The 19657-nt window shown below is 47.7% G+C and overlaps 1 protein-coding gene and 1 pseudogene across 1 annotated transcript in view; both read right to left on the bottom strand.

Moving 5' to 3' along the window:
- Window positions 1-11840: 11840 nt before the first annotated feature.
- LOC116887433 (RT1 class I histocompatibility antigen, AA alpha chain-like) overlaps window positions 11841-19657 on the bottom strand; it is a 106636-nt gene continuing 98819 nt past the window's right edge. The window contains exon 6 of the mRNA XM_032889048.1: window positions 11841-11883. The gene's annotated coding sequence lies outside the window, so the exon portion shown is untranslated. The remainder of the gene's footprint in view (window positions 11884-19657) is intronic.
- On the bottom strand, window positions 12092-14593 carry LOC116887444 (annotated as a pseudogene).

The raw sequence follows: 19657 nt of genomic DNA, 5'->3' as shown, positions 1-19657 counted from the left end.
AGTTCTGCCATGTGGCTGCTCACCTCTCCTCAGATTCACACATCCTGACCCCTCTGAGTCTGGGTGGCGTCCCCCATGCTTCTCTCTTCCCAGAGTTCCTCCCTCTGACCACAATCCTGCCCTCAGCTCTCCTTGGCTACAGGACATAGGCTTTGTATCTCATCCTTCAGAAGGTGCTTTAGGTAGGCAGGGTAGGACAGAGACGCTTCCTCATACAGGGCACAACAGCATTACCTCAACATTGCCCCCGTTAGTCCTATAAAAGGCCAATCTTTCTCTGCCATCATCAACTATATACAGTGAGAACAAGGATAAAAACATAAAGAGTTAACAATGATTAATTCTTCATTAAGAATTATTATTTATTTAATTGATTAAGAGGAATCCATTTTATAATTAAATTTTTAGTTAATTATTAGTATTAAAATATAAGAATTATGCTCATAACATCAGGTTCCTTTGTATCTGCCAACCATTGAGAAACTATTATCTGTCCTATGAATCCAAAGTCCTATCTGTCCTTTGCCTAATTCCCTTTCCATCATAACTCAAAGTTATCCTCCTGAAAATATCTTCCTAGACCTAAATCATTTTCTTAAATCTTAAACAATTAAGGTTACTGTGAAACTGTAGCTATTGATTCTTCCACTCCATCAGTGACCTGAGAAAGATAAATGTCCCCCAAGAACTCCATATGGAGGTTCTTCGATGCCCTCCGTCCACTCTGAATTAGAATGTGGTGCGGCCAGGCACATTCATGCCTCACTGTTATGGAAAACCTTGTATTCATAAAAACATTCTGAACCCCATTATCCTGTAGATGTCTGAGATTCAAAGACCACCTATCTATCTACAGTATATCAGAATAGGCAAATGTTGCTTTTTTCCAGTCATCTACATGATGTTTGACTTTGGAAACATCTACAAGAGGCTAAAGAAAACTTATTTCTGTAATTAACAAAACTTGTTCCTAACCTGTCCATAAGATTGATTGACTACCCACTTGCAGTTTTTAATTTTCTAGAACTGTTTGCAATAGATACAGGCACTGGAACTTTACAATATGTTTTACAATGAGTTTCATAGGTACAATACCTTAGACAAGAGTTGAGACATGGATATGGTATGTTCTAGCAAAACATATGCTAAAACTTCTCTCAGTACACAAAAATCCAGACCACTGTAAAGTGTTTGAGACCATTAGTTGATGCTCCTGAGTCTAAACGCAGAGTCAACCGTCCACCCCTGTACCCTGTCATTCCTTTATAGTCCTGACGTGGAGACTTCTAGTTTATTAGGAAAGTCAGTCAGATCACAGGATAGTTTGCTGGAGGGCACACGTGAAAGAGTGTTTGCCTGAGGAAGACACAGGAGAAAGCATCTCTCGCTAAAGCACACGCATGAAGAATGTTCTGCTAAACAGACATCTGAAAGAAGGTTTTCCTGCAGCAGACACAGGGGAAAGGATGTTCTGCTGTGGCAGACACGTGAAAGGACCTGTGATGAAGGAGTATAAATGTGACCCCACAGACAGTCGGGGACGAGCCCTGAGCATTGGGTTTGTTGTGCTCCGCCTTGCTATTCTTAGTTAAGGACGAGCGTGGATTGGTCAGCCTCACATAGTTGTGTTGAGATCCTCTGCACCTGGGTCCACAGCCAGCAGGAAGAGAGAGAGGTTCTGCAACTGTCTTGGACTTTTGGAGCCACAATTCCCATCCCAGTGAGAAGCTTCCTCTGCCAAGGCCACATCCCCTAATTGCCTTCAAGTACTTCCACTCCCCGATGACTAAGAATTCAAATCTGGGGACTTATGGGAGTGAATATTGAATACATTTTACTTTTTTTTGAGACTGTTTTCTATAGTGTGCTTTATCTTGCACACCTGGCCCTGTAAAAGGTTCCCAGTTACTGGTCAACTGGTCCTTTAGAATTCTTAGCTGTTAGAACTGCTTGACACCATGACCTTAAGTGTTGTTGGTTCTTGGATTTCAAGCAACAAGATAGTTCATTAGAAGGGCAGCTGAGGGGTTGGAGATTTAGCTCAGTGGTAGAGCGATTGCCTAGGAAGCGCAAGGCCATGGGTTCGGTCCCCAGCTCCAAAAAAAAAAAAGAACCCCAAAAAAAAAAAAAAAGGTCAGCTGAGTGTGAGAAAGAGGATTGGGGGAGCAGAGTGAGAGGAGAAGCAGTTGGTGCAGAAGCAACAGGGAGACAGTAGAGCCAGGAGGAGATGACTGAGCAGAGAGGCTAGAACAGTTGTCACAGTCTGGAGCTGCTGTTATTGGGAAAACTGGGAGAAGGGACTGTTTAAGTGCAGTGTTGGGAATTGAGGGAGGAGTTGGGAGAAATGTTAGAAGGGGCTGGGCTGGAAGATGGAAGAAATTGTTGGAAAGAAATTAGATTGACAGGTCTCTCCCTCTTTCTCTGTCTCCTTCTTTCCTCTCTAGCCATAGGGGGTGAAGCCAGGAGGATGAAGGCTGGGGAAAAAAGAACAAAGTAACAAAGACCAGCTACATGGCTCTCCCTGTAGCCCTGGCTGCCCTGGGACTCACTCTGTACACTAGGCTGGTCTCGAACTCACAGATCTGCCTGCCTCTGGGTATGCACAACCAAGGCTCAGGAAATATTCTTAATCAAATCACCAGAAGTCTACTGAATTTGTGTTTGATCATGTAAGTGGAAACACTGTCAACAAATGAGAGAAAAGCTGCATACTCGTGGCAAAAGAACATCTCGGCCCAGGAATCAGTTTCTAACCTTGAGTCAGTTTGCAGATGCAGAACCCTTGAATGAACGAGTGGCCAGGTGACCCTGAGTGAGTACCTTATAGCACGTCTAAAATGTATACTGCTAGCCTTTCTCCAGTGCCTTCCTAGTGGGACCTACAGGTTTTCACCAGGGTAAACCTGGAGGAAAGAAATAATCAGACTTACCAGGCTCTATTGCATATTGGCCCAAATTAATGCTGATCCCAGGAGATCCCAGGAAACATTATGGTTCTTCATTTAGATAAAAGTGTTATGGAGGGCCAGGGATTAATGAGGTTTTGGCTGAAATCTGAATCACACTAGGTCCAGTGGGTTCCTGAATTCATCCTGTGGTTATTTTTCCAGTCCCAGAATGTAGAATTGGGACAGGTGTACAAAGAGGTTGGCAGAATTCTCACATTGGTTCCCTGACCTGTGGAGTGAGGGCTATCATGGTTGGAAAGGCTAAATGGAAGCCTTTAGAGTTCCCTCTGAAAGAAAAATAATAAATAAAAAACAGTATCACATTCTTAGGAATTTCAGGAATCACTGCCAACATCAGTAGTCAAGTGTCACTCTCCACAGTCAGTCTGTCTTGCTCTGCACTGGACAGACAGGAGAGTTAAAGGGAGATGTGGTCAGAACAACTTTGGATTGTGGTAACATATGTATGCTTCAGAGGGTGGGAAATAAATCCTACCAATCATTCAAATCCTTCTAATTCAGGGAAATTCAGGAATCCAGTGGATGGGGCAGGCACAGACATTCCATCCAAGAAGAAGGGAAGGTTACTGACCTGGCCCCTTCCACCACCAAGAAAGGAGCACAGGGCTTAGTTTGTGTCTTTGGATTCTGCAGACAGCACATCCCTCACTTGGATCTGTTACTCTGGCCCATAAGCCTTCTGAATCAGAGAGCTGCTAACTTCCTGTGGGTCCTGGACAGGTGAAGACTCTTCAACAGGTCCCGGCTGTGGTTCAGGCTGTTCCAACATCTTGGACCATATGATCCAGCAGAGCTGATGGTACTTGAGGTGTCAGTGACAGAGAAGGATGTTGTTTTGAGGATTTGGCGGCCTCCGTGAGTGAATCACAGAAGAGAACTTTGGGATTTTGGAGCAAGGCTCCACCATCATCTGCAGACAACTATTCCCCCTGTGAGAGACAGCTCCTGGCCTTGGTGCAACCTGAACATTTGACAATGGGCCACCAACTTACCATGTGACCTGGGCTGCCTATAATGGGCTGGATGTTATCTGACCCACCAGGTCATAAAATAGGACACATACAGCCCTAAGCTGTTACCAAATAGAAGTGGTATGAAGGTAATCAGGCCTGGACAGGTCCTACAGACACAAGAAGTTACATGAAGACTTTGCCCAACGGCCTCCGGTCTCTAGTCCTGTTACAATGTCATCTGCAGCCAAGCATGCACCTGCAGCCTCTTGAGCTGTGCCTTATCCTTGCAAGACTGAGGAAGAAAAGACGAGGGCCTGTCTTGCTGATGGCTGTGCTTGCTATGCAGGCCCCACCAGATGTGGATAGCTGCAGCATTACCCAGCATTGCTTGGAGAACCCTGATGGACCTTTCTGGTGGGGAATCTTCACAGTGGGAGGAAGTTCAGGCATGTACATGGTAATGCCTTTTATTTGGATTGGGAAATGATCAGATGTTTTCTGTAATTCATAGGCTGTAGCTGGATGGACACGGCCTTGGAAAGAGCAGGATTAGAGTCATCTGGGGAAGAAGCCAGGGGACAGATTTCTTCAAATGGGTGAAGGATGTAAAGTCACTTGTGTCCCATGTACATGGTCATGAAAAGGTGACGTCAGCTCGGGAGAAGTCAAATAACCAAGTAGGGGGCTGACCCATTCTGTGGACAGTCAGTTTCTTTACCAGCCATCTCTGTCATTACCCAACAGGCCCATGAACAAAGAGGTCATGGTGGCAGAGATGGGTGTTATGCATGGTCTCAACAATATGGACTTCTCCTCACTAAAGCTGAGGGACCACAGCTGCTGCTGCAAGCCAGGTCTGCCAATAGCAGAGACCAACACTGAACGCCAGATATGGCACCATTCCTCAAGGTGACAGCCAGTGACCTGGTGGTAGGTTGACTACATTGAATCATGTTCATCATGGAAAAGACCACACTTGGTACTGACTGGAGTAGATACTCATTCTGACTACAGAAGTAAATACTGACTATGGATTTGTCTTTCCAGCCTGTGATGCATCTGCTGAAATCACCATCGGTGAACTTACAGAATGCTTTATCCACCGGCATGCTCTCCCACAGAATACCAGAGTTCCACATGGTATTCTGACCAAGGAACTCTCTGCAGAGCAGTAGAAGTGTGACAGTCGGCCCAGAGTCATGGAGTCCTGTAATCTTCGCATGGTCTGCACCAACACGAGACAGCTTGATTGGCAGAAAGATGTAGGGACTCTCTGAAGACACAGTCACAGTGCTCTCATTAGGTGACAGCAGCCTGGAGGGCTGACTTATATATAGTGGGACTTTCTTGGTCCTGCAGTGGATGAATAAGGACACAGAGACTAATTATTATTATTTATAAAAGCTTACACACTTAGCTTGGCAGACTTTCCGCTATTCTGCCTCACAAATACTGGCCTATGTCCCCCTTGTGACCTGTTCTGTACCTCTCTCACAGAGCGTCATACATTGGTCCTCTCCCATGTTATGCTGGTGAATCCTCCTGCCTCTGATTCTTTTTCCAGAGCACTCTCTCAGCCCAGAAGTCCCACCTTTACTCTCCAGTCTAGCTACTGCCTGTCAGGCTAAGAGAGGGATAACAGTGTTAGGGGGGTGATTGATGCAAAACACCAAGGGGAAATTAGATTGCCCTCCACTGTGGGGGTGAGAAGGATCTGTCTGGAGTGCAGGAGACCTCTTAGGGATTCTCATAGCACAACCGTGTCCTCTGATTAAAGTCAATGTGAAGGTACAACAGCCTAATCCAGGCAGGATGACAAAGGGCACAGCCCCTTCAGGAATGGTCACTGCTCCCAAAAAAGAGACAAGACCTGCTGAGGTGCTTGCTAGAAGAAATGAAGTGTGGAATGCACAGTAGAGGAAGGTTGTCATAAATACTGGTCAGGAGAGAGGGAGATTTGCCTAGGGACACTGTAGAGGACAGACTCATGAAGCTGAGGAGATACCCACGTGGCAGAAAATAGTGTCAAATGAATGGGATTATAGAGTCTGAGCTAGCGGGACACCAGCCAAAGGTGTTTGACCAAGGCCTTAAGCATATACGTCTCAGAGTCCTTATTTCTTAACCTGAAGAGGGTGGGTAGAACACATGAGGTCAGGGCTATAAACACCAGGCAGTCTTGGGATCTGTTGCAGAAATGTGGATTATAAATTACAGGAGCATTTCTGTGCTGTTTGGTTCAGAACGTCTTTGTACAGATATTTGTGTTTCCCGTGTATCATACAATGTAGCACCAATTGAGAGAATTATAAATGGCTATAGCATTTGAATTTGAGATAGTACAAGAATGCCCCTCAAGGGACATTGCCACTCTTTCTAAATTTACACTGCCTTTGTGATGTCACATGGGACAGTTATCTCTGTTTCCTCATTATTATGACCTGGTTATTGGTTTCGTTTGGAAGTTCCCCATCACAAAGAGAGATGTGACTGTGTGTCTGGTTGTATATCATTAAAGTAAGTTGTGTTTTTTCTCTGACCCAGCTTGCTCCCAGTAATTGACACAGAGAGACTATGGTTTGTTCAATTCACTTTAAATCAGGATCACTGGGCATTACTCTTCTAATCTTCTAGGCTAACCTAGCTTCCTCCCAGCCTAGTCTCCTGTGATGCTGTCACTGTAGTGTAGAAGTGGCTCTATTTGTGACTTGGCTGTTTTCTCATGGTGTATTCTCCACCTCTCCTCATGGCTGAAATCCCCCTTCTCCCTTTCTCTCCTCCCCTCCATGGAGTCAGAAGTACCACCCTGTTCTCTCCACTGCTCAGTTCTTGGCTGATCAGCTTTATTGACAAAGCAGAAAACAGACGGGGAACAATGTTTGCACACACTCCAGACAGGACGGTCTTACAGTAAGCATTCCAGGGCCATGCCCGGTTTAAAACCAGATGTGCAGAAGCCAGAAATCATCATTTGAGTGACACAAAGGTAATCTTTACACTGTGCACAATGACAATTGTGCTAACAAAGCTGACAAGAGGTGGACGTGTGTTGGCCAGGCTTACATGTCAACTGGACTGCATCTGGAATTAACCCCAAGATGGAGGGTACACCTGTGAGAGAATTTGCTCAATTTGAAGTGTGAAAAATCAACTTCTATATGGATTTTGTGGTAGGAAGATACATTTTAATCCAGAATATCTGAAATGGAGACCCCTACCCTCAAATGGACCACACCTTCCGGTGGACGCTACATAAGGACACGGATGAAGGAAGCCTTTGCTCTTTGCCTGCTGCTCTGCCCTGCTGGGAAGTTCCTTTCTTCACTGACTTGAGCGCCTACTTCTTTGGGGTGGTAGCTTATACTGAAGGGCAGCTGAGGCATCCAGCCTTGTGGACTGAGCATCTACTGAATTCTTGGAGTTTCTATTCATCGTCAGCCATTGCTGAGTTATCTGGACCACAGACTGTAAGACATTATCATGCATCAAATGTATTACATTATATATAACATATAAATGTTCATTCTATACGTTCTGTTACTCTTGAGACACAGCTAATACACAGACCCAGCACGGCCAGGAAGCACTGGTCTGCCCTGTGGTGAACAGAAATGTGTGGTTTAATGAGAATGGCCCCCCAGGCTCGCAGATGTGAGTGCTTGGTCCCCAGGGTTGGGCACTGTCAGGAAGTGTGGCCTTGTGGGAGGGACTGCTTCACTGAGGTGGCTGAGGAGTCTCAAATGCTCAGGCCAGGCCCAGGGTCTGGGTCTTCCAGCTGCCCGCGGATCTGGATGTAAACTCTCAGCTGCATCTCCTGCATCTCGTCTGTCTGTCTGTCTGCTACTGTGCTCCCCACCATGACAATAAGGAACAATAGGATCATGGGTGCCATTGGGTGGCCATTCATGGTGTTTCTCAAAGGGACACTGAGGCCAATGTTGCATGGACAGGTGAATAAACTTAGGCATCTTCAGGTTTGGTTTCAGATGCACAGGGTGGAGGATTCTAAGAGGCCTCCCAAGAGAACAGGAGGGTGGGAAAGATCCTGCTGCCCTGGGTGAGAGAGGGGAAGCAGAACCTCACTGCAGCCTGGAGCCATGGGCGCCCCCAGACCCAGGGAGAAGAAAATGAGGACCAAGCTGTTCAGTGGGTCATCACCACAACCCAGCAGCCTGGCCAAACCTAAGAGTCCCGGTGCCTGGTGCCAGGACTTTTGTAGAAGCCAGAAATGAAATGAGAACCAAGCTCTCATAAAGGATCTTATTCATAGGAAAGGGTTGGGAATGGAGTCTCCGAAGCCATGAGGGCCTAGAGGAGTTGCAGGGTTAGAGTTGCAAGTTACAGGCGTCTCTAACATGAGAGGGTAGGAGAGGGCAGGAAGAGTCACAGTAGCCCAGCAGGGCCTGAGGAAGTTGCAGGGTTACAGCTCTGAATGTGGAGGGATGGAGGGAGGGCCAGAAAAGTCACAGTAGCCCTGCAGGGCCTAAGGAGTCTGCCCTGAAACCCACAAGGGCCTAGAGGAGCTGTGGGAGAGGCAGCTCTGAAGGGAAGGTGAGCAAAGGGCAGGTAGGGGGCGCCATGGCCCAGAACACCTAAGGGAACTGCAGAGTGGCAGCTCCAATGGTGGGAGAATGGGGCCAGCTGGAGAGGGCCAGCCTTAAAAACTGAGGTACCAGTGGAGACAAATACTAGAGACCAGTGAAGCATTGCACAGCCAGCTATGCAAGGCCGCCGTCTTGGGGGCTGGCATCCTGTTATACTCCCTCCAAAATTTCCATGATCTTCCACAGCTCAGCAAAACACCATGTGAGTCTGTCTTAGCAAAACCCTACATGAATCTGTCTTAGCAAACTCCATGTGTGTCCATATCAGTTAACATATCTAAAACTTCCGCTCCAATCTGCCAATTTGCCCAAGTCCACAGAATTGGTAGGAAGCCTCCAGAACACCATTTCTTTCTGTGAAGTCAGGACAAACAATGACCAACAAGGAATTGCCAGGTACCCTCCCCATCCAGCATCTTCCCTCTGGTGGGAAGTTCTTCTCAGCTGCAGACAGCTTTTCTGAAGTGCCATGCAGTTCAAACTTTTGGTTTTCTTAGAAATTCAGTTGAGTAGGATAGTATTTTACTGAGGCTAACATGTGAAGGAGTGTTTTCCTGAAACAGACACAAGTGAAAGGACATTCTGCTAAAGCAAGGACGTGAAAGGACCAACAATGAGGGATTATTTGATTATGACACACAGGGATTGGTTCACCTTACATTGCTTTGTCGAGCTCCATTTGTTCAGACTCCATAGAGAGAATTGCACCAGAAATGTGCTGGTGGTGTGCTGGCCACTCCCTGCTGCTTCCATGGACTGGGCTGATTGGCAGAGTGACGTCAATCTGTGCATGATAGACTTATATGGAGTTTTGCTAAGACAGACTCACATGCTGAGGCAAGACCCTTGGTGAGTACATGCATTGTTTGTGGTGAGTATAAATGGGACCTAGTGGACAGTGACAGGAGGCTTGGATTGCTTGCACAGCTCTCTTTGTAATGCTTCTTGGTCTCCTGTCTTCACTGATCTGCTCTTCCCTGACAGAAGTTTGCTAAAGAACTTCTCCTGGCATCTCTGCTGATCCCAGTCCCTCCTGCTGACCCATGCTAATTTGTGTGAGTTCTAGCAGTTTCTGCAAGGTCGTGGTACCATGGCTGCTATCTGGACACTAGTGTACTGACCTGTGACCTGAACTGCTGATTTCCTGACAACACAGAGGAAACTTGCTCCACAGATCAATTCCTAAACAGGTCCATTTCCCCCGTATCCTAATACCCTTTCTTTCCCACTACCTTTAGTGGGTTGTGGGCTTGAAGGGAGGTTAAAGCATTTAAGAGACCACATTAAAGTAGGGCTGAGAAAAATATAACATTACAGCACCATCTCTGTGGGGCTGCTGGGCGAGGCAGGAGAGGAGGTGCTGTCACTATGGAGATGCAACTCCTATGGGACAGTTCCTTGTGTGGTATGGTACCGAGACTGTAGGTGAGGAGGAAAGGTGTCACCATTGTGAATAGCTCCTCCTGACAGCAGTAGGCTGAGGCAGGAAAGGCGATGCCCAACCATGGACAGCTCCTGGGACGTTGGAAGGCTGAGGGGATGCCATGGCCTCTCCCATTAGGACAGGAACCTCAAGTTTTGACAGCTCCTGTCGGGGCATATCACTGCAGGCTGGGGCAGAATGAAGCGATTTGCTGCACCTTTGATGGAATTTGCAGCTAACAGCTTAGGGTGTACAGAACTGATCATTGTTTGAAAATAAAATGCACATTTAACAAGTGGTGCCAAATGTGGGGGATGCAGAATGGGCGGGTTTATCTCAAGTTCCTTGGAACAAAGGCAGGGGGAAAGGAATGGATACTTTGTTTCAAAAAGCCAACAATGTGTTGGCTGAAGCTTTTCTTGGGCCATGCCCTGCATGGATTTCCCCAACAGTTTTCTTTTCCACTCCCCCTCATTTGGGGCTATTGTTTATAAAATGGAGGAAAGACTTGACTGAGGAACTGGGATAAATACGGGAAGAAATGGAGAAGCTTGGGATTCAAAACATGGAGGAGGACAAAAAAGGAAAACAGCAGGGTTCTTCTCTCTCTTCTGAGAAGTAGCAGAGTTGGCTGTGCAGCTAGAGAAATTAGCATAGAGGCAGAAAAGCTTGAAAAATGTCAAACACAGAAAAGGGAGAACCAGGTTCATTCCCAGTGACTGAAACAGAGAGAGGGAGTTTCACCTAGGGAGAAAGAAAGGAAGGCCCTGGGTCAGAGGGCGGTCAGGTCAACCTGGGAAAGGGAAGGATGCTCAGAGGAGACAGCCATTTTCAGGAGACAGGGATAAACCCACAGCACCTTCTGAGGACAGGCAGGCCTGGGTCACAGAATGACCAACAGCATTCCAAGTAGTAATACAGCATATGTCTACCAATGGAGGTAATCCACACGTCAATAACAAAAGACAAAGTTGGTAATGGCCGCTTATAAATCAGGCAAGGGGGGAAAGAGCAAAGTAATTCAAAGCCCCTGCGAAACCTGGGGAAAGACACTGGAAGGGAGAAGCAGAAATCACTACAGTAGCATGGCTACACAGGGCACTGAAGGCAGCTTCCTGACTGCTTCATTAGTAGCTAAATCAAGTGGATGGCAAGCCTAGGCCCCACCTCATCACAGACAAGAACGGACTGAGCTCACCTGGGCACAGCCCTGTTCACACTCGGCTGCCACAGCCTCCTCCTGTGCCACCAGACAAACGCAGTTTAGTGACACAGATTCTGGAAGCTTCTCCATATACCATTTATTTAAAAAGAAAAAAACCCGAAATCTCTAAAAAGTCTCAATCCATTAAATTCACAAGCAATCGACTCTGAGGTCAAGGATGTGAACATTCAAGTTCACACTCAGACCCTTATCCTCAGTGTGAAGTGAGGAGCTGTGGCTCAGCACAGCACGGAGCTCACAAGATAAAGATGTGACACACACACACACACACACACACACACACACACACACACACACCCTCCTAGGCTGGACCAGGAAGGTTGGCCTTGGTAGGGAACACAGGCAGTGCAGGGACAGGGTCCAGGTGTGCAGGGCGGGCTGGGCTCCACAGTTCTTCACACTGAAGCCATAGAATCACAGGGAACATCAGACACTGGTGTCTAAAGAGAACAGAGGACTCTAGATGTCACAGGAGAGATCTGAACACATCGTCTGTCACTCAGTCCACTCCAGGCAGCTGTCTTCATGCTAGAGAACGAGAGTCACAAACCATCACTGTGAAGACAACAGCCCAACAACCCTCCACTCACAGGGGATTATGGGAGTCCCTGAACCCCAATCATGTCCATATTGCCCCTCCCCAGTCAGACCCCAGAGTCACCTTTACAATCTGCGAGGGACACATCAGAGCTCTGGCAGCTGTCCCTGCCTAGGGTAAAACAAAACATATGAATATGTATATCTGTAAATGTGTATGTGTATATGTGTATGTGTATATGTGTATATGCGTATGTATTCATATCACTGTACAACTCAGGCCCCCAGAAGATTTCTCTGGAGGAGCTACTATGGATTCCCAGAGCTCCCAACATCTCCAGCTTCACTCCAATACCCTCAGGGACACTCCTGCCCCCACACTAACCTGGAGCAGGGGTGTAGACTCCTCCTTTCCCACCTGTGAGAAGAAAAGCTGTGAGAGTTCAAGGAAGGTCTTGACAGGAGGAAGTTTCCAGAACAGACAGGGGACCCAGTTGGAGACAGCAGCAATGGGGGGTGTGGCTGTGCTTCCCATTAATGAGCAGAGCGCTCTCCTAAAGGAAGCTGAGGGAAACAGACCCTGCCCTTTCCTACCTGTGTTTCTCTTCCTCCTCCTCCTCACAACGGCCACCACAGCTCCAATCATGGCCACAGCTCCAATCATGGCCACAGCTCCAAGGACAACATAAATAACATTGGTTTCCATGTTGGAGTCAGTGCCTGGAGGAGGCTCTGGGAAGGACAGGTTCAAGAAATGAAGGTGGGGGTCATGACCCCAGCTCTCAGCCCTGACCAGCTCAGGGTCTGCAGAAGGGTCCAGCGTTTCCTGACCCCAGCTCTGCACCCACACCCTCCTTACCCCATCTCTGGGTAAGCGGCTCAGGCAGCCCCTCATGTTCTACATGGCATGTGTACTTCTGCTCCTTCCCAAGAGGCACCACCACAGATGCCCACTTCTGGAAGGTTCCATCCCCTGCAGGCCTGGTCTCCACAAGCTCCATGTCCTGGGTCAGGTCCTCCCCATTCAACTGCCAGGTCAGGGTGATGTCAGCAGGGTAGAAGCCCAGGGCCCAGCACCTCAGGGTGACATCACCTTCAGGTCTGGGGTGAAGGGTCACATGTGCCTTTTGGGGGTCTGTATGGAAGATTTAAGAAATCACACAGTTAACAAGACAAACTGAAGACTACACAGGACACAGTTAAATCAATGATGACACTGAACTGTGTCAGTCTGACACTTCAACTGTCATCTCACTAGTGACCTGCAGGGAGAGCTGGTCCCCTCAGCACAGAACTGCACACTTTCCTGAGGGACTCAGAAGCTAAGAGGGAATCCACATGAGCCAGTGGGTCAACATGGCTGTCCTTATGTGATGTTCTATAGCATGAGATGGGTGGTCACAGAACAGAAGAGGGAATGGAAAATAATTGATTTAATGTGTGTTTGCAGAGAAAACCTGACTGGAAGCAAAATAATGCCTTCAAAAAGAAAAAAAAAGGAAAGAAAAAAGAAAGTAAAAGATAAGAAAAAGAGAGAAAAAAAGAAAAAAGAAAAAGAAATCCCACAATTTATGTTCCTCTGGGGTACCCCATAAGGGCTCATGGGACCATTCTCCACTGTGGGAATAGAGAGAAATGGGGTGTGGAAGAGAGGCAAACCCCACATCAGGGAGGGATCTGTGAGAATGTGTTCTTTGGAAAGACCTAGAAACTGGGGGAACCAGCCTAGTGTAGTGGAGTCCATGTCTCCTATGAGGTAAAGGAGACTTCTGGTCCTGAGGTGTAAGGGCTGACACACTCAGCAGGACAGGAGTCAGTGTCCTCAGAGAGCAGGTGTGGGCAGAGAACCTGGCCTGGGAGAGGCCATGGCTGACAGCAGGGAGGCCCTGCTCTTAAGTGGGGAAATTCTCTCCTTCCCTCCTGAGAGGGACTCAGAGCTCTCCAGGGAGAAGGCTGGGCCCTGGGAGAGGCAGTGCAGTCACTGTGATGAGGGATCAGGAGACCCAGGGACACTGTCTCCCCTCTGAGACAGGGGCATCACCCAGCTGAGGGTTTCTTCTTCCCCAGGACTGAGCCCCAGCCCGAGGGCAGAGGGGGGAGACTCCCGCGGCCCCCGCACCTGAGCACAGCAGCGTCTCCTTCCCGTGCTCCAGGTATCTGCGGAGCCACTACACACACGTGCCCTGCAGGTAGGCCTTGTAATAATCTGCAACACCTGCCTGATCCCACTTGCTCCGGGTGATCCGGGCGGCAAAGTCCGCCGCTGTCCACGTCTTCAGGTCTTCGTTCAGGGCGATGTAATCGCGGCCATCGTAGGCATGCTGCTCATACCCGCGGAGGAGGCTCCAGTCCGTCCCCACGTCACAGCCATACATCCTCTGGATGGTGTGAGAGCCTGCGGGACCCCGCGGTCAGACCGGGTCCCGCCCCGCCCTCTCCCGCCCCCGGACCACGGACTTCCAAACTGAAAGGGAAACCGGCCCGGGTCCATTCTGCTCCTGAACCTCGGACTTGGGACCTGGAAGTCCCCGGCCGTGTGGGGACGCGGAGGGGTCGTGACCTCCGACCCAGGGTCACTCACCGCCCTCGCTCTGGTTGTAGTAGCCGCGCAGGTTCCTCAGGCTCACTCGGTAATCCTGCTCCTTTCCCTTGGCGATCCGTGTCTGCCTCTCCCAATACTCCGGCCCCTCCCGTTCCATCCACCGCGCCCGCGGCTCCATCCTCGGATTCTCCGCGTCGCTGTCGAAGCGCACGAACTGCGTGTCGTCCACGTAGCCGACAGAGATGAACCGGGGCTCCCCGAGGCCCGGCCGGGACACGGCGGTGTGGAAATACCGCAGCGAGTGTGAGCCTGGGGGAGACGCGCGGTGAGACCCCGACCATCTCCTGGGACGCCGGGCGGTTGCACGGGCTGGGCGGGGAGCAGGGCACGGGGATCCGGACGCCTGTGGCGAAGGGGCGGGGACCTGGTGACCGACTCGGGGACCCGGCTTCCTGGGTGCCGCCCCCGCCCCTCCCCGCAGAGGCCATTTCCCTCCAGACCCCGCACTCACCTCCGCGGGTCTCGGTCAGGGCCAGGGAGGCCACCACAAGCAAGAGCAGCGTGCGGGGCGCCATCACCCCATCCGAGATCCTGGATCTGTGTCCTGTGGGCTGTGTGGACTTTATAACCAGCCCTAGATGGCACTACCCAATGGGAGGTCAGAGGGAATCAGATCCCTAGGAGCTGTTATAGCAGGATGTCATTACACAGTTGAAGGCGGTACAAGAACTAGGCCTGTCATTAGACTAGAAGGAAGGAGAAAGGTTGTAGAGAGGAGGAGACTGGAACAAGGAAGGAGAGAGGCAGTGGAGAGAACATGGAGGCAGATGTTAGGATTCTCTCTGCACATTTACAGGTTGTTATGACTGTTCTTAAGGGATGGATGTGTACAGGGCTTTGTATGTCTAGATGAGCAAATTCTATCTTATCAATTGGATCAGAGGTCATTGTGTTGTGTGTTCTTTCGTGTGGGGATTTTAGTTCAAGAGAGTGTGTGGTGGCTAGACTTGCTAACCCACCATGAAGCTGGGTTGTGTATTTCTGGCTTGGTGGCAACCTGCTTTGGCAACTAGATGGCTAGAAGAGAGATTGCTGCCAGGATCAGAAAGTGGCCATCAGCAGTGTGATACGGGATGGAGCAGAGCGGGTGAGACGCTTTGCTGACTGAGATGAAGACATCTACCAGGTATCTTGGGACACTAAGGTGCCTGATCTAGTGCAGGGTAAGAGACAGCATTTCTTATAATTTTACACCTACAAGCTGTAACGAGGGTTGTGGCTCCAGGGCAAGAGAAGGGCAGGGTTCACCACCTTCTCCTGCAGAACAACCCTGCAGGAGAAGGTGGTGAACTCAGGGAGCAGAGAAAGGCCCCTGTGCACCTCTGTGTTAATGAGGGTTTCCATTGCTGTGATAAGACCCCATGTATGACCAAAAGCAACTTGAGGAAGAAAGGATTTTTTTCAGTTTCCACTTCCACATCACAGTCCATCATTGAAGAGATTCAGGGCAGGATCTTGAGGCAGGACTCTAGAGGTAGGAGCTGAAGCAGAGACCATGAGAACCATTGCTAACTACATCGTTCCTCATGGCATGATCAACCTGTTTTCTTGTACAATCCACGACCACCAGCCAAGATTACCTCCAGTGGGCTGAGCCCTTCCATATTCATCGTTAATTATAACTTTAAAAATGCCTCATAGACTTTCCTAAAGGCGTCCCTGGATGGAGGCATTTTCTCTTCTCAGGATCCTCTTCCCAAATCTGTATTGGTTCCTGTCAAAGTTGACAAAATGCAAACAGCATGGCTTCCTGGTGCATGGTCGCCCAGTAAGAGCTGAGGGAGGAGAATGTGGATGAGCTCCTCCCCCTGGCCTACCCTCTGGATGGAGGACCCATGGTAAAACAGTTGGAATGCAAACAAGGGGTGGGTTCCCACCTCATCCCTGCCCCTCAGTCCTGAGGACTTGTCTGTCCCCTGAATGTTGGATGCTGCTGCTGATATAATCACAGGAGAGACTGATAAAGTCAGAGCATGTCGGGGGAGGGGAGAAATAGGGACATTTTCTCCCTCAGAGCAGGCCAATCTGATTTTAGAGGGACTGAGGAGAGGTAGGTAAGTTACATAGGTTAGGTAGGTAGGTAGGTAGGTAGGTAGATAGATAGATAGATAGATAGATAGATAGATAGATAGATAGATAGATAGACAGGCAGACAGATAGAAAATTAGATATAGATACACATAGAGACAGATACAAACATACATACATGCATACATACATATGTACATACATGCATGTATACATATGTACAACATGCATACATGCCAACACATCAGAGAGACAAACAGACACACAGACAGTATTAAAAGAGGAGTGAGAAGAAGCACCCTTCACTCTTTGGATGTTTACAATTTCCGTCTTTGCTCAGACTTCATGCAGCTTCAGGTCCTGCTCCACCAGACACCTGCCCAGCTGGGCAAACATTCAGGGTGACCCTGGGAGGCTTCTTAGAGTTCTTGCATGGATCAGAGGGCTAAGGGATGTTGCAAAGATCACACCACAGAACAGGCTTCATGTGAGAGGTTTATTGGGGGTGGGCAGTGGGTAGCAGAGAAAAAGAGCCACCTGCGAAGACCTGGGCAGGATAAGGGTGCACGACTTGTGGCCACAGTGGAAATGCGTCACATTTGGTGGCTGGTGATGATGTGGCTTCTGACACTGAGGGTCTAAGAGCAGGCTGGTTCTGGAACGTGGGTGGTTGTTGGTTACAGACATCCCCTCCTCTTATTTACTATGTACAGTGAAAAAATAGGAAGGGGTGATCCATTAGGCCTCACAGGGTCATCATACTCTTTAGACTGCCTCCTGCTCTCTTGGGTCCAGCAACATCTTTGAGGACCCAAGAAAGCTGGGAAGCTGGGGAGGTTCAAAAACAGCAGACTGTCCCCTCACTGTCCAGGCTCTGCAGGGCCATCTGCAGCTGAGGAATGCAGACTCATCTTTAAGTTGAACCATCATGGGGCAGGTGTTTGAAGCTGTGTGGCACCCGGATTTTGAGGAAACACCTGGAGCTAGCATTTCCCTGAAGCACATCTGTATAGATAAGGATCAGAAGGTAAAGGTAAGGAGATTAGAAGAAATTTGTTCCTTAGGTGAAACTTTGAAACTTTTAGGCTCATTAGTTGGGGATGGGGCATCCCAAGACTTCAGAGAGGAGGAGGAAACCCCACCCTTGGGAATAAACTGAATAGGCAGGAGATGAAGCAGGATGTTGATAGACAGTACTTATCTGGAAACCATTAGACCCGTGAAAGGTGGATTAAGGTAGACTCTTCAAAGCTTAGAAGATTTTCTTAAGTTTACAAAATGAGATAAATTTTAGACATGCTAACATACCACTGTGTAATCTGTCCTGAACACACATTGTAGAAAAGGCAGCAGTCTCACGCCTTTGAGTTGTAGTAAAAGCATGGGACCCCAAAATGACTTGGCGTAAAAAGCATGAGAACTCTTTCCTTTCTCCAGAACACTGGGTGTATACAGATTGGACAGGCATTTTTTAGCTCAGTGAAAAGCACTTTTAGTCTGTACTTAGAAGTATAGCATATCATAGGAAATTCATAATCTTGAGCTTGTGACTGTAATAGCAATCACAATTTATCATACTTAGACCAATAACTCATCTGAACTCCATTGATGAATTTTAAACTCTGAACTTTCTAGGTCTAAATATCACAATAGCATAGAGAAGGAAGAAATCGGAAACATTTTCGTTTTTACATACCCCTTAAATCACTTTCCTATACCTTTACAAATTGCATTTGCACACCTTAAAACACCTCCTTAGACCTTTATAAATTGCAGTTAAAGCACTTTTCCAGACCTTTATAAGTCACATCCACCGATCTCAAAGCACAGTTTCAAGAGTCTTGCAACATAAGCTTTCATTCCTTAGAACCTACTTAAACTTCGCAGTTTTTTCTATCCAATTACTCACCACAAGAAGCAGGTGGTTGGTTACTGAGAGCAATCATTGTAAAACATCTTCCTTTACAAAAAGGGATAGTAAAAAGTTACATTGAAATCTGTTGCGTGGATTTATCCCTTCTTAGAATCTCGCAACAATGTGATCAGTGTCTGGACACAGTAGCAACTCTAGGAAAGTGGCCTATGATGTTTACACAGAGAGGGAACTGAGGAGCACCTGAAGCCCGTGTTGTTGCTTGCGGTTCAACTGACAAAACTCTCCCTAGTCAACAGCATCAGAGCTCTGCGGAGCATGAATTTCACCTGAGTAAGCAGGAAGTACAGACCAAGCAGCTTCCAAATCTCTTAAAAATGACAGACTTCTCCCTTACCTGGACAATCACTGAAGGTTCCACTGTGGGAGTCTTGATTTCAGTGCAGGCAGAAGACCCAGGGCAGCATCAGTTTTCCAACGTCTTAAATGCCATATTCAGCAGATCTCTGAAGAGTTTTCAGGGCTGTAATAGTAAGGATATCTGACCTGAACAAACTTCCCTAGTTTCTAGTAACTTGTTTTGTGCTTAACTTTGGAAACATACACAGGAGCATAATAAACTGTGTTCCTGTTTGTTTTTTTTTTTTTTTGGAGCTGGGGACTGAACCCAGGGCCTTGCGCTCTCTAGGCAAGCGCTCTACCGCTGAGCTAAATCCCCAACCCTATGTGTTCCTGTTTTTGACGTGCATTGTTAAGTGTGGGTAACTTTCCTAAGATTCAGATTTTGCAACTTTGTCTCTGTTAAGTTTAAGCCTTTGTAATTTGAGGTGAAGCTCCTTTATCATCCAAATAAACCATGAATGCCATAACCTTTGGTCCATAAGAGACTGGTGTCTTGCTTTTATAGCATACCATTATAGGTTACCACAGTATTTCTATGACTCAGTTTTTCCAATAGCTAAAGCCCAACAAAGTGAATAAGGACACAAAGCTACACAAATGTCACGGTGACGCTGAATAGACCTTAGAAATGTATAATGTATTAATCAGTATACCTTATTTGTTATCAAATATACCTGGTTGGAGAGATGACTCAAAATTGAAGAACACTGACTGTTCTTCCAGAGGTCCTGAGTTCAAATCCCAACAACCACATCGCAAGCACGATGGTCTATAACTATGGTTCCAGGGGTCTGTCACAATCGCAAAGGCATGAAGGCATATAATGCTCTTATAACATAAAATTTTAGAATGAAATGCCTACCTTATTCATCCAGTGTGTGTTGTGCTTATCTACACTTTATAGCAGCTTGGTGCTCAGCAGTTAACAAAGGCAGAGGAGTTTTGACACACATCTTAAACCAGCTTTTGATAAGCCAAGTAGACATTCAAAATCTTAAATTTTTATAATTACATACACTACATTATAAAGCAGAGTCCAGT

The sequence above is a fragment of the Rattus rattus genome, chromosome 18 (assembly GCF_011064425.1).
Source record: "Rattus rattus isolate New Zealand chromosome 18, Rrattus_CSIRO_v1, whole genome shotgun sequence".
Classification (NCBI taxonomy): domain Eukaryota; kingdom Metazoa; phylum Chordata; class Mammalia; order Rodentia; family Muridae; genus Rattus; species Rattus rattus.
This window is presented reverse-complemented; position numbering and strand designations above follow the sequence as displayed.